The following is a 15,302-nucleotide window of genomic DNA, read 5'->3' on the forward strand; positions in this document are numbered from 1 at the left end:
GTCGCTATATTTATTTGCGACGAAATAGTCTTCTTCTTCTTCAAATAAAATTACCACCCTCTTAATTAACCCTCTTAATTGCGTTAAGACTGTTGAGACCCCTCAGACCTTTGATGACCCTTTAATTTCCCCAAGACCCTTCAGACCACCAAGACCCCTGAAGACCCAAAGTACCCTGAAGACCCAAAATACCCTTCAGGGCCCTGAGGCTCAAAAAGACCCTGAATACCCAAAAACCCAAAACACCCCGAAGACCCAAAACACCCCAAGACCCAAAACACCCCGAAGACCCAAAACACCCCAAAGACCCAAAACACCCAGAAGACCCAAAACACCCCGAAGACCCAAAACACCCCAAAGACCCAAAACACCCCAAATACCAAAACACCCTGAATACCCAAAACACCCCGAAGACCCAAAACACCCCAAAGACCCAAAACACCCCGAAGACCCAAAACCCCCTGAATACCCAAAACACCCTGAATACCCAAAACACCCCGAATACCCAAAACACCCCGAATACCCAAAACACCCCAAAGACCCAAAACACCCCAAAGACCCAAAACACCCCAAAGACCCAAAACACCCCAAAGACCCAAAACACCCCGAAGACCAAAAAGACCCAACTACCCTTAAAGACCAAGAAGACCCAAAAGCCCCTGAAGACCCCGAAGACCCAAAAGACACCGAAGACACCAAATGAATGAATGATCCGTTTTTAAGGCCATTTTCCCCGCTAGAGCGGGGGTTAGCCTTGCGGGCCCCATGACAATCATGGTTCCCTGTTTGAGGCAATGTTTTTATGGCCGGATGCCCTTCCTGACGCCAACCCTTAGTCACCTCTTACGATGCACAGGGATACGGTGTACCTATTCCAAACCGGGGTACACACCGGGATCATTCATCCCAGCAAGCTGGTACTCAATTTGCCGACCTCAGAAGGATGACAGGCTGAGTCAACCCCCCTGGCGTTAATTCAGCGATTGACCGGGACCGGGAACCCCCCATCTGCCTCTGAAGACACCAAAGATCCAAAAGACCCCGAAGACCCAAAACACCTCAAAGACCCAAAATACCCTTAAAGGCCCAGAGGATCCAAAAGACCCTGAAGACCCAAATGGCCCTGAAGACCCAAAACACCATGAAGGCCCAAAAGACACCGAAATGGTCAAAGATGCCTACCCCTCTGAAATGACGTGTGGTGAGGCACGCGGAGCTTGCCGAGTCACGCTAGTATATATAATATACCAGTATAAGCCGAAAAACAAATTTTCAGTCCTCATGTAAAAGCTGCATACAGAGAAACGATCCCTTATATAAAGGGAGGGGCGCTTTTCACCTCCCTTTGATTCCTTTCACAAAGCTCGGAACAAGTGTGTGACTACCCTCAGGAGAGCCAGGAAACACTTTCTCTCTACTCTCAAGACTGAACTCTCAAACCTGTCTCCCTCCTCCAAATCCTGGTGGCTTCTGGTCAAATCTGTTTCTGGTATTTTTTCCCCCTTCCATCCCCTCTTTTATCTCAAACAGCTACACAGCTGACACCACACGTGACAAAGCTGAATGCCGCAACTCTGTGTTTGCCTCAAAATCATGTTTCCCAAACCCATCTCTCTCTGTACCCACCTTACCCAGTCGAACCTAGCTGCTCCTGGACTTCTCTCCTGACAAGGTGGAGAAGTTTCTGTCAAACCTCGACTCTGATTCTGCAACTGGACCAGACGACATCAGCCCACTGGTCCTAAAATCCTGCTCTGTCGCTCTGTCTCATCCTCTCTCTATTCTCTTCACCCTCTCTTTTGCTCAAGGTCATCTGCCATCTGCTTGCAAATCAGCCAACATTACCGTTTTACACAAAAAAATGTGCAAAAACAGATCTTTGTAACTACAGACCAATCACCCTGCTCCCAATAATCAGCAAGGTCGTGGAATCCATCCTCGCTTCTGACATCAAATCCTTCCTCTTTTCCAATGGCTTGAACTCGGATCATCAATTTGTATTCAGACCAGGTCATTCTACTCTGGACATGCTGCTTCTGCTGTCTCAAGAATGGATGGAGGTCCTGAATGCCAAACAGGAAATTAGAGCTGTCTCCCTTGACATATCACGTGCCTTCGATACGGTCTGGCACTCCACCCTGTTCACCAAACTCTCCTCCTATAGTATCCATGGAAACCTCCACGCATGGCTGGCGGACTTCCTCTCTGGTCACAGTCAACGTGTGGCCCTGAATGGAATTCTCTCATCTCCCCCTTCCTGTTCAGGCTGGAGTTCCTCAAGGCAGTGTTCCGGGCCCACAGGGCCTTTTTATGCCTCTGCCAACGAAGTCGCCGGAGGCATTATGTTTTCAGGTTGTCCGTCCGGCTGGCCTTCCTTCTGTCCGTCCGTGATAGGTTTTCGTTAACGCGATAACTTGAGAACGTCTAAAGGTATCTTAGTCAAACTTGGCACAGGTATGTATAATGAGGTAAAGATGAACTGGTTAGATTTTGAGGTCACGAGATTAAAGGGCAAAGGTCAGAGGTCATGTTAGGTAAAAAAATACTGTTACCATGATAATTTGTGAACCAGTGATGGGATTCTGACCAAATGAGGAGTGGGGCGGAGGGGGCGACCGCACCAGGCGCGAAGTGGATGGGGTGCCAAATGACACTCTCAAAAAAAACGTTTTCATACTCCATTTGGTTGTATTGTATATACATTATAATACAACAAACTCGTGAGATCACGAGAAGCAACTTTCAGAACCACGTTTTACAGTTTAAACTCCGTGTTATGTATCAATGTGTCATGTCGATTTGTTTTTTTAATCCTTTCCATCCGGATTCCCTTTTTTCCTAATTCCAATTTCTATCACCTCATACAGTAAATAAATCTGTGTTATGGTGTTAGTATTTATCGGGCTGCCTGCTGCGTCGATTTATTATCTTGTATAATGAGGTTTAATATGCACTCGGTAACATGGAGAATGCCTATTGGCCCCAGGAATGGAGGGGTGTAACTGTTGGACGTTTGTTATGTAATTACATCGATCAAATCTAGATATCTCACGGTGTTATGTCCCAATCAGCGACGGAAAGGATCATGTGTCAAGTGAGTTCTTTATCTTCCTTGCCTTCCTCTGCTGCCCTGTCTAATCAGCTCTAGTCTCTCGGCCATATAAATACCACATCATGCTGCACGCATGTTTGATGTAATTTTTGTTAACAGCCTTGTAGCATACCTGCCTGCCCTACTGCTTCAGCACTAGTTTACCTTTCTCCAAGCCCAGGTCTGCTTGGACCAGGGCGGGGATTATATGTTCGTTTTATTTTTGCCAAATAGTACGAATATTATTATTGTTGTTGATATTATTAGTATTAATAAATGCTTTGTTGCAATGTTATCATTGTTTTTGTTATTTATTTTGTAATAGGAATACCATGTCATGGAAGGACCTATTAAACTGCTCTATGCACCTTAACATGGCGGTGCGTGTTTAGAAACATAGGAATTCTTCCGGATTCTTTGTAATGAATAAGCCTAATTATCTCAGGAGATCATATCTAAATCTATTCTCATTTTGAACAGCTTCCAGAGCTTTGTTGCTGAGCCCGCTGGGGAAGATTAGAGCTGTCATATGCCCCCCTCCCCCCACCCCCCCAATAGGAATTTCTTGACTGTCAATGCTTGCAGGGGACGCTATTTTTGACCTTCGCCCTGAGCGCCACAAACCATCACTACGCCACTGCAGATATGTATAATGATGTAAAGATTAAATGATTATAATTTGGGGTCAAGAGGTCAAAGGTCAAAGTCTGTAATAGGTCTATGACTCGAGAATGACTGAAGTGATCTAATTCAAACTTGGTACAGATATGTATCATGATGCAAAGATTAACTGATAAGATTTTGGGGGTCCTGAGGTCAAAGGCCAAAGATCATGTCAGGTAAAAATGTGATAACTTGTGAACAGCTGAATGGATGAAAATCAAACTTGATACAAGTATTATAATGATGTAATAATGTGGGTGGAGGCATATCAGTCGACGTCGTGACGTCGAAGAGTACCGTTCTCGTTCTGGTATTCATTAATGATTTCTCTGACTCTCTGGAAAATCCTCTCTATACCTTGCTGATGACTCCACTCTGTCGCTCCATATCTCAACCCTCAGATCAGCAGGCAGCAGCCTCTTCACTCTCTGCAGACCTGGACAATATCTCAAACTGGTCAAACAAGTGGAACATGTCTTTCAATCCTGACAAATCTCACACCCTCACTTTGTCTCTCCGAAAAGACCATCTGGACAACCCTCCCATCTACTTTCTGAACAGTCCTCTTGAAGAAGTTCTGTCACTCAAGCTTTTGGGTCTCACTATCTGCCATGAGCTTTCCTGGGAAAACCACATCTCCAAGCTGGCCTCCAAAGCGAGTCGCCGTCTGGGCATCCTCCGTCGTGCGAAGTCCTTTCTGGGCACCTCTGAGCTCCTCACTACATACAAAGCTTTCATCTGCAGCTCAATGGAATACTGCTCTCCCCTCTGGGCTGGTGCTCCTGCTCACACCTTGCTCGGCTTCACGCTGTAGAAACCAAGGCTTTCAGAATCATTGGAATCTCCCGTGATGAAGCTGATTCTGAGGGCCTTTCACTCACTCACTGCATTCTGTCTGTCTTCTACTGACTCCTCTTCGGCCTTGCTCCCCCTGCTCTGTCTGTGCTCTGTCCCCTTAATATTCCTTCAGGTAACACAAGAACTGCCAGCAACCCTCTTATGGGGAAACTGCCAAAATCAAGACTCTCTGCTCACCTTCATTCCTCTTTTCTCCCGCCTCTAGAACAAACTCCCTCACTCTCCTCAATCCCACTCCTCCCTCCAGGTCTTTAAAACAGCTGTTCACCACCATCTCTTATCTTCCCCCATCCAAAACCTTGATCTTTTCTACCCCGTAAAAACACCCCAAATCAGCCTCTTTCAATCCCAAATTCTTTCCTGAAATTCCTAGTAGTGTTCATTTGCTGTATACCCTGTACCCCTCCATCCTCCCCCAGCCCTCCCCCTTCCACAGATCTACCGACGTCCTTGTTCTCTACTCTTGTTGTGGTTGTGTGCTTCCCTCTCTCTCCCCCTCTTGTCTCCCGCTCCCTTCATTGTATGTTTTATGTGTCTGTGCATGTTTTCATGTTCAATGTGTTAGCTCTTACACGAGCCTCGATTCTGTATACAAAAAAAAGGTCAAAGGTCAACTCTAGGGCATACTTCTAATATCATCAATTTTCATCTGAAAAATCATCAATTTTAATCCGATTGACCTGAGCTTTGATTAAGATCGTCAATTTTAATCCGAATTAAATGGACAATTTGATGTATCCATGGCAACATTTTATTTTGGGGAGAGGTGGGTTTTGCAAGTATCGTGCTCTGCATGACGTCTTCTTGTTTAATATATATATACTAGGGCATGCCCGTACTATATATATATCTAAAATTATATCCCCCCCCTCTATTTACATGAAATGGTTTGGTCCAAAGCGAACGGCTTGCGAGTACGGTGACAATCCCCCCCCCCTCTATTTACATGAAATGGTTTGGTCCAAAGCGAACGGCTTGCGAGTACGGTGACAATCCCCCCCCCCCCCCTCTATTTACATGAAATGGTTTGATCCAAAGTGAACGGCTTGCGAGTACGGTGACAATCCCCCCCCTCTATTTACATGAAATGGTTTGGTCCAAAGCGAACGGCTTGCGGAGTTTGGTAAAGAAATCGCCATAGCTCGGTAACTACTTGTCCGATTAATATGAAACCTTGAAAAGGCACATCCTCAGGTCCCCAGCAATATACCTGGCAAGTTTCAAGTATATCGGACCCGTGGTTGTCGAGAAACAGCGGTCACAGACAAACACACAGACATACACACATACACACACACAGAGATTACTGGAATTATAGATAGATATTGTTACAGACGCGGTTGTGGATGTTAGTTTACCGAGCGGTTTGGTATGGCCGCGTCTGCACAGTTTACCCGATTATACTCGAACCTTGGCCGAGTCGCGCTACGCTAAATCAATTGAGGAAAGGACACAACGGCTGGGTTTAAAATGACACGACACCAGGGGTACGGTTCTCAAGACCTCCGGAGGAGGTTATAATATTGCGGAAGGTTAGATTACAAAGACAAGAGAGACAGCATAGAAAGGTGGGCACTTAATTACGGTCTTATAGTAGCCCCGACAGACGACAGATAAACAGGACAAAACTGACTCACACAGGGATTGATGGCAAGGAAAGGCGGGTAGTCGATGGCTCAAGGTGCACTCTTGGCTCAGGGACAGAATCGACCCGGTCCGGTTCAAAGATGCGGGGAGGTCGCTCAGCGCTCGGAGGTCGCGACTTGTCTTTCCAAGCTGGGGGCGCATCTGACCTCACGTCCGGTAAGTGGCTGCGCATATCCGGCGGGGAGTGACACGCCCTCGGCTCGTTAGCTCCGCCCCAGATGGAATCGGCCCGCCGCTTCTCACTGGCTGCGGGGGGGTTACCGGGCTCCGCCCCTGACGAGGAGCTGACAGCCAGCCCCTTCGTGGTAACCCCGTGGAGCGCATGGGCAATGGCGGCTAACCAAGCCAGAGTGAGGACGCGCACTCCCCGCGCCGTGCCGCGCCGCCCCCCTCTGTTGTTGTAGTTGTTGTTGTAGTTGTTGTTGTTGTTGTTGTTGTTGTTGTTGTTTCATGGGGAAGATGGGAGGAGGTATGGGGAGGTCCTAAACTCACTACTGGTGCCATACAATCACATTCTGGTGCAACGAAGAGTCAGAATTAATGGAAACGAGTCCTTAACTGACATAGACTAAGAATAACTAGCAAGATGTCCGAAAGTTGTCTACGTGGGATGCGGTGGACCTGGGCACGACATTTAATGGGGGAAGAAGGGGAAGGTCGGTTCTACAGAGTGTTGTTTACAGACAATGGGACGAGGGAATGGGGGATTGGGGATAGTTGGGGAGTATTGGGGAAATAGGGGAATATTTACAAGCGGATATGGAGGCCAAATCCCATGTCCGCAACATTGCACCCTTCTCTACCCTCGGGGCGTCCCGACCCGATAAATTTTTACCTATTTTAGTGTGGCACTCAGATGTAGTTCCCTCTACTATTAACTCTACCCTGAGTGCGACAGTTTTACAGATATTCACAAATGAGTAAATATGTCCCCCTGCGACGTTGCACCCTTCTCCTCACAGAAACACACCCACAGGATAACCGAATCGCGGAAAGAATTCTCAAACTAAACATACAGCCGGTAGGGAGCATTATTTACATAAGACTACGCTGATATTTACACTACGATCCAGGACCTGTTTTTGGAGGAACACATGCAGATGTTATGCATAGAGAGAGCACGCATGCCAGCATCGATACACCAACCCACGAGTGCTCTGTGGCCTTACGGCCTTTAATAATGTGCAGAGCACCCCTTCCCAGCACCAAAAGCACCACCCCATCACACAGTCAGCACCATCCGGTGCACCAATAAAATGTTTAGTAATCATGGTGTGGTGTCGCAGCCGGCCGATGTTCTGCCGCTGGTCTTGCCTTCGTGTGGTGCACTTGGCCTTCTTACTTCTTTCAAAAATAAAGAAAGGCGCCAACCGCGTCCATTTCTTTATTGTGGCCGTCAGGGGCCAACTATAAGTGGTTCACCTGTATGGCGTAGGTGCCACGTTGACCCATAGGTCCATCCACGGGTGGTGCTTGGCCGCAAAAGAACTGCGGTCCATTGTGGGTGGCCACCAAAATTGCGGTCCATATGGTGTATCGATCCAGGCAGCAAGCAGCGAAAGTGCAGGCCCACAACTGCGGAGCCAGCACCTCTCTCTCCTCTCTCTCTGCCCCAAAGCCAGATCCTCGGAGGTGGGAGACAAAAGAAGCAGACAAGTGAGTCAGGTGGTAAGGGCGCAAAAGTGCACGCAATGCAAGGTAATGCACACTGGGGGCACATGGGAACCAGGTGAGACAGGTACGTTCCTACCGTACGCTCCCCCCCACCAGGTAACCTACATTGCCCCTCGCTTACCCCTTACTGTATCCACAAAACACAACACTACCCATAAACATCTACTTTACAAATCAACAAACGTCCCTACTGTCTTCCCCGTTCCTCCCATATACCAAATTCGTCTTCTCTCCCTCCTAACCAATCAAATTTGCCATTTCCAACTCTCATCACAATTTGCCATCTTCAACTGAACATCAAAATTTGCCATTACCAATTCCTCATCAGTCCCTCCGAAGGAGGGAGAGATGGAATCACCCCAATGTCTCATCCACGTCGTGATGCGTCTCACCAATCCACACAGCAATTCTCATTTCCTGCACACAGAACAAAGAAAACACAGGTGTGGAGTCATCATCATCACCTCAGGCAAGTGGCTGCGTATGGTGCGACAGGTTCATCAATCCTAACTATTTCCTAAATGACTTTAACACACTTTACACTACCCGGGGTCTTTCTCCTGCCAATCCATTGGCCAACTTACACTATGGGTTCTAAAAACCAATTCCCATTGACCAAACTGTGGTGCTTTTCAATTTGGGGTCTCACTCCCCCGATTCATCTCCCGGTGCCCTCGCACAATTTCTGGGCTGTGGCGTGTACCTCTCCCAGCGGGTCTACCCACCTGCACACCTCCACCACTGCAGTTGCCTCCGAGCTTACCTGCTCCTTACCCTAACCTAACTACCTGGGGAAGGCCCTCTGGCGCTCTCCCCACTCGGCGCCCTCTCTGGCACTGGGCTACCCGATCCACACCCGGGATCCTCAGGCACCCACTGACACTAACGGCTCCCAGAGCCCACCTGCGGCCTCACCTGGCCGACATCCTCACAGTGGTGGAGTGCCCAACCAACTACACACACTAACAGGCTACACGCCCAGCCATTTCCACAACACTAATGCACCCATCCACAATACCATTCTGCAACCGCACCACAAATGCCAATATCCAACCACAATTTACCTGTACCCTCTACCTAACACTTACACTACCCGCCCCGGGTACTCGTGAAAGGGGTCCACTCTTCCCCCATCCACACCTTCGCACCATGCACACCACTCCGTACCACTTACTCCAACTCTCTCCACACCACTCATTCTCTGCTCCATATATTCCACACACCTGCACTTGCACACCTGTGCTCTCACACCTGGTGCCACCTGCACCCTTCTCTCCCCAAGCGCATTCGCGCTGATCCACAACACTCATTACTCACACACTGCTCCACACACCTGTCCAGCTCTCACACCTATTCAATCACACCTGTTCAATCCTCACACACACGGCATCATCTCAGCTAACTACTCCCCTCTGAAACTTGCGCTTCCCAGTCGTCCCTTTAAACTATTGCGCTCCCTCGTCATTATCAACCACACTAAACTACCTGCGTCCCCACTACAGGTATCAGTCACTAACTAAACCTTATCGTCACCTAATGTCATCTTCGCTAGATCCCTATCAATATAACCAAGCCCTCCCTGGCTCGGTTGTCATAGCCACCCCATAAGCTATAGCGCATTTGCCCCACCATGGGAAGGGTGGCAGGGATTTGCCATCCCACCACATCGGGCATCTCCCACTACCAATTTTGCCCATCAAATTTCAACAAATCAAAAAATTTGCCAATCATTACTCATCATCTGCCAATCACTACTGCCAATCCCTTGCCAATCATCAAATTTTGTTTTTCTCTAATTTTGGGGCCAAAACACTATCCTCATCACCCGTCTACTCACTAATGCCTCTCGGTGCGCCAATCCCTGTCCAAAGCCCGGCTCCGTAAAGCCAAGCCATGAATGCGGGTTGTTTGGTGCCAGCGGCTGGATACGTCCGGCACTCGGTGCAGGGACGGGGGCTTACCCGGGCCGAGATCCCACGCACCACCCCGGCGTGGAGCCATCCAATGGCTCGATCTCGACCTGCCGGAATGCCTCAACAAAAGGTGGTCGCCATGACGACCCTTCCTATCCAGCCGCCTGCTCCGCCTAGTGGAGCACGGACGCGGCCGTTCAAAGCGAGGCCCAGCACGCACCGAGGGCCCGATTCGGCTAAAAGTCGACCTAACCTCTAACCCGGTTACCTTCGATGCCTCACCTGCATGCTTACACCCCGCAGCCCGTTCCTTGCTCACACATCCAGCCGTTTCCATGCTCCTCGTACCTTTCCTTACACACCCAGGTACCCTCATTCCACTCACAGCCTTGGTCACACACCTGACCACCGAACACTTTGGCACACATTCGTTGGTAGTACACCTCACCAACACACCTCTTCGCACCCCCTCCTCGGTCACCTCCTCTGTGACAACCACAGGTGTGCTCTCACCCGCACACCCAACCACGTGCCGCACTACCAATTCCAGCGTGCATTCCCACTCACGCTCTACCATTCCAGGTGTGCTTCCTTTCTCACCTGTCACAACCAACTCACGCTCCGTGTCACTCTTACTACTCTCACCTCCACTCTTGACAGCGCACTCACCCTTACTCTCGACAGCGCACTCTTTCCTCATGCACCTGTCCGTTACACACCTTCCTCGCGCACACTCTCCCGTCACACCCTCTGTAACACTCACCACACCGCGCTTCCATGTGCTCCCTCGCACATGCGCTACGACCGACTCACTCTCGCCAGCACCCTCACTCCTTGGCACGCACTTTTTCCTCACACACCCCAGAGTCGGACTTTCTCGCACACCTCCTTTTTCGCACACCAGACCTGTCGCACACTTCACCAACGGCCTCTCACGAACACCCGGGTCCATCTCGACCCCCAAGCTTCTTAAATCACCTGGCGCATCATACGCACGACCATATTGGTCACCACTTACACCGGGTCCTCTTCCTCTTCGCTTCTCCTCCATCACCTGCGAATCCCTCATCCGGTTAATGAGCACATCATCACGATCCAAACACAGACTTTGGACCAATTCTTTTATCTCCTCTTTTATCTCTTTCTTATCCTCTCTCCGTCGCTTCTTAATTTCGCTCACCCCTTCTTCCACTTCTTCTAATTTCTGCTTCACCTCTTTTATTCCCCGGTACGTCTCCTCAAGCTCGTCCTCCAAGGCTACCTTGACCGTTTCCATGTGCGTCCTCACCTGCCGGTCCTTCGTCTCCATTACCTCTATCACCTCGTCCAACCTCGTTGTCAGTCCCTCACGTACCATCTGACATTGCCTCTTTGTCGCTATCAAGTCGTTTTTTATGTCGTTTTGTGTCGCTTTTAACCCTCCTAATACCGCAGTGTTCCTTTGAACCTGCTCCACTAACTCCGTCTGTCCCACCGTCAGCTGCTCCACCTCCTGCGTCAGGTCCTCTATGCCCCCTTGTAACTTTACAGTCCACTTTCTCACCTCCTTCTCCATGTGCTCCTTACAGTGCCTCACCTCCTCGCGCACTCCTCCGACCTCCTCACTCACACCTCTTCTGATCTCCTCTCCCATCACTTGCATCTCCTGCCCAGATGCCACCCTCATCTGCTCCATTTCCTCCCTGTGAGCATCCAGTTTGGTTTCTACCCCCATTCTGACCCCCTCTATCTGCTGCCCCATTTGTTTAACTTCCCTTTCCGCTTGGTCCCTCATGTCCCTCAATTTGCCTTCCATCCTGTTTTCTAACTCCTCTAACCCCTTTTGCATCCCTTCCATTTGATTCTCTTGAGCGGCCATTCTGTTTTCTACCCCCATTAACCCATTCTTTACCTCTTTTATCCCGTTGTCTAACCCCTCAAAATTATTGTCTAACTTCCCAAATTTCTTGTCTAACTCCTCAAAATTATTGTCTAACTTCCCAAATTTCTTGTCTAACTCCTTAAAATTATTGTCTAACCCCTCACCGGTACCCCTCGCTTCGTCCCTCATGTCCCTCAATTTGCCTTCCAATCGCTCACCCCGAGCATCCATCCGGTTCCCCATTACCCCCATTTGGCCCTCCAATCGCTCACCCTGAGCATCCATCCGGTTCCCCAACCGCTCACTATCAGCCCTCATTCCCACAATTTGGTCTCCCATTCGTTCCATAAGGGCCCTCATTTGCAACATAAAAAGGTTCGAATCCACCAGGGGCGCTGCCGCGGGCGCGGTCGCCGTGACCAGCGAGGCGCCATTTTCATTTTGTGCGTCTGCTACCCTCGCTGCTTCGCTCTCCTCACGTCCCTCAATTTGGTCCTGGACCGACCCTGCCTCACTCTCCTCTACCGGAACCCAGCCGACTTGGTCTGCCATAGCGCGACTTTCAAAATTCGGGTTTTTATTTTCGTAAAACAAAATCAAATTTCGCCGTTATAATTTCGAGCGCGGGAAACGCGCTCCGGATCGAATTCTACTTCCCAACACCAAAATGTTACCCTAATGGTACAATTGGTGTTCCAAAATTTGGGCCTAATAAATTTAGGCCCAGGTCCGAATTCCACTCCTCGACACCAAATGTTACAGACGCGGTTGTGGATGTTAGTTTACCGAGCGGTTTGGTATGGCCGCGTCTGCACAGTTTACCCGATTATACTCGAACCTTGGCCGAGTCGCGCTACGCTAAATCAATTGAGGAAAGGACACAACGGCTGGGTTTAAAATGACACGACACCAGGGGTACGGTTCTCAAGACCTCCGGAGGAGGTTATAATATTGCGGAAGGTTAGATTACAAAGACAAGAGAGACAGCATAGAAAGGTGGGCACTTAATTACGGTCTTATAGTAGCCCCGACAGACGACAGATAAACAGGACAAAACTGACTCACACAGGGATTGATGGCAAGGAAAGGCGGGTAGTCGATGGCTCAAGGTGCACTCTTGGCTCAGGGACAGAATCGACCCGGTCCGGTTCAAAGATGCGGGGAGGTCGCTCAGCGCTCGGAGGTCGCGACTTGTCTTTCCAAGCTGGGGGCGCATCTGACCTCACGTCCGGTAAGTGGCTGCGCATATCCGGCGGGGAGTGACACGCCCTCGGCTCGTTAGCTCCGCCCCAGATGGAATCGGCCCGCCGCTTCTCACTGGCTGCGGGGGGGTTACCGGGCTCCGCCCCTGACGAGGAGCTGACAGCCAGCCCCTTCGTGGTAACCCCGTGGAGCGCATGGGCAATGGCGGCTAACCAAGCCAGAGTGAGGACGCGCACTCCCCGCGCCGTGCCGCGCCGCCCCCCTCTGTTGTTGTTGTAGTTGTTGTTGTTGTTGTTGTTGTTTCATGGGGAAGATGGGAGGAGGTATGGGGAGGTCCTAAACTCACTACTGGTGCCATACAATCACATTCTGGTGCAACGAAGAGTCATAATTAATGGAAACGAGTCCTCAACTGACATAGACTAAGAATAACTAGCAAGATGTCCGAAAGTTGTCTACGTGGGATGCGGTGGACCTGGGCACGACATTTAATGGGGGAAGAAGGGGAAGGTCGGTTCTACAGAGTGTTGTTTACAGACAATGGGACTAGGGAATGGGGGATTGGGGATAGTTGGGGAGTATTGGGGAAATAGGGGAATATTTACAAGCGGATATGGAGGCCAAATCCCATGTCCGCAACAATATATATATATATATATATATATATATATATATATATATATATATATATATATATATATATATATATAATCGTCTGTGTCCTCTTTTTTGAAAATCAAATATGGTAACCCTAACTCCGATTACTCCTTTTCCCAACTGACCATCTTTTCTCCCACTCTTCATCGAACTATAGCCTTCTGTCGCTAAGTCTTGCATGTGCCTTAGCCATTTGTATTTCTTTTAAATGAAAGCCCCTTCATCTGTGACATGATGCTCTAAAACTGAGCAACGACTATTTTATAATGTCTACACAGCTGCTTACCTTTTTGCAAATCAGGCGCACATGGAATGGAAGTGCAACCATGACATACCCCAGACTGTATAAGGTCATGTTGTCCTGTGTTTGGGAAGTCCTCCAGTAGTCGTGTACTTCAACACGCAACCACTGGAGGGCACTGCTGAAGTGTGGTTCCATACCAACCCTGTTGATAAACCACTTTTACCGCATTGGTTGTGTAATCTCCGTCGGTGGGTGTAAAAGCGAAACGATACTCAAAGTATGATTACCAGATTTTCGTGTTTAACCGCGCTAACATTTTCGAGTGTAGATTTCACATTTCAGTGATGGTCGAATTACATGGGGTTTACTTTTCGACACAGAAGTCGAATTACATTTAGACACAGAAGGACATTTGGCCCATCATGCACGCACTTTAGCAGCATCGCATAAATTCAATCTATCATTTGAACTTCTTAATTTCACTTGGTGTTTTCACTGTTTATATATGTTATTTATTTTGATTTTTATTTCACTTATTTATTTGTGTTTTATACCTCTCCCACCTCCCCCCAAGCCCTCTCCCTCCCACAGATCTCTCGATGTCCCTGCTCTCAAATGTTGTGTTTGTGTCCTTCCCCCTCTCTCCCCATCTTGTCTACCGCTACCCTTATTATATGTTTTATTTCTTGGTTTGACTTTTTGTGTGATTAATGTTAGCTCTTTCACGAGCCTCGACGTTGTATACAAAAAAAAAAATTTTTTTTTACCTGCAGGCCAGAACCTGTGGGAAACCTATAGCCATGGACATGTATGACATTTGGACATCTGGAATTTGATGCTGCACATAGAGTTTTCCAAAATGGGTACTGGCAATTAGGCAGATCCAGAAATGATTTAATGTAAACAATTTATTTACTTCACATAATATGTCAATATATGTCAATGTACATGTGCAATACAATTTCTTTATGAATCCTGTATTTGGACACTATTTCTTCAGCCTTGATTTCAATTGCAACGACTATTTTGGCTTGGTTTTTGCAACTACTTCATTTCAATTGAATTTTAGATCTTGAATACTGTAGAACCCAAATCGGAACATGAATCGGAACACGAACTTGCAGTTTAGCAGTACTTTGGCTCTGAATTCGGCAAATTGTATGGGGTCTCGTCCCCATCGAGCACGTGCAGAGAGGAATTTGGTAATTGTTTTGCTCTGCCTGTCTGGCGGTCAAGTCAAAAAATTCAAACAAAATTGAAAATCATTCCAAACAGGAAACATTTTAGCAATGTCATGAAGGACACGAACACCAGGCGCAAATAACTAAGTGAACTTGTTAAATGAGGTGGTGTAAAAGACGTTGCATCAATGGCGGTAAACTTCCGGAAAAAAAAATTACAGCTTTTTAAAGTTTTATGTTATTTCAATTGAATAATATACTTGAAGATGGTAGAACACAAATCACCATATTGGCAATTTCTAAGACCTTC

This window comes from Myxine glutinosa, chromosome 13, assembly GCF_964187855.1.
Source record: "Myxine glutinosa chromosome 13, kmMyxGlut1.1, whole genome shotgun sequence".
Taxonomy (NCBI): domain Eukaryota; kingdom Metazoa; phylum Chordata; class Myxini; order Myxiniformes; family Myxinidae; genus Myxine; species Myxine glutinosa.